This window comes from Octodon degus, unplaced genomic scaffold (assembly GCF_000260255.1).
Source record: "Octodon degus isolate 3935 unplaced genomic scaffold, OctDeg1.0 scaffold00113, whole genome shotgun sequence".
Classification (NCBI taxonomy): Eukaryota; Metazoa; Chordata; class Mammalia; order Rodentia; family Octodontidae; genus Octodon; species Octodon degus.
The window spans coordinates 7,804,229-7,805,231 of NW_004524689.1; the positions used below are offsets into that span (position 1 = coordinate 7,804,229).

At 33.1% G+C, this 1,003-nt stretch overlaps 1 protein-coding gene across 1 annotated transcript in view; it reads left to right on the top strand.

The window, feature by feature from the left end:
• Nucleotides 1–1,003, top strand: part of Disp3 (dispatched RND transporter family member 3) — a 26,891-nt gene that overhangs the window by 9,987 nt on the left and 15,901 nt on the right. The window lies entirely within an intron of this gene.

Consider the following 1,003-nt stretch of genomic DNA (forward strand, 5'->3'; position numbering starts at 1 on the left):
CTCTCCCTCTCTGTCTTTCTCATGCTGATGTTAAATTTAATTCCATTGTGGTCAGAAAACATACTTCACATGGCCTAACTCCTTTTACATTTATACAGTCTTGCTTTATGGTCCATTTTAAGGTCTGCCTTGCTAAATGTCCCCTGTGCACTTGGAAAAAATGTATTATTCTCTCATTTGGTGAAGTGTTCTGTTGGCATTAATTAGATCAAGTTGGTTGTGTCATTCTGGTATTCTCGATTCTTACTGATTTTGTCTTATTGTTCTAGCCATTATTACAAGAAAGATATTGAAATGTTCAGCTATAATAGTGGATTTATCTATTCTTTTTTTCTATGCTTTCAGTTTTGGCTTCATGTATGATAAAACTCTGTTATTAGGTACAAAGGCATGAGAATTGTTGTATTCTTTTAATGCATTGATCTGTTTTTAATTTTGAAATTGCCTTTTTTATCCCTGGTGGTTACTCTTTGCACTTAAATTTATTTCATTTACTAACGTAAACCATTCTTTTGACTAATATTAGCATGGTATTTCTTTTTTCTCTTTGCTTTTAATTAATTTTTATCTTTATATTTAAAGTGAGATTCTCAGACCTGGGGACATAGCTTAATAATAGAGCACTTGCCTAGCATGTGCAAAGCCATTAGCTTAATTCCCAACACTAAATTAATTAATTAGGATTTAGCATTTTAAAAAATCTGACAGTCTCTACCTTTTAGTTGATGTGTTTATATTTATTCTATTATTTCCATTACTCAAGCTTTTTGTAGTTAGTTAGTTAGTTAGATAGATAGATAATTTTTCTGATACTGGGGATTGAACCCAGGGCCTCGAGCACACTGTGGCAGCTTTCTACCACTGAGCCATGTCCCCAACCCTCTTCTTTTCTAATCTAGATATTTAGTGCTCTAGAGTTTCCTGTGAGAACAACTGCTTTAACACATCACATTCATATTTTTGCATGTTGTTACTGTACTTCATTTAGCACACACACACACAC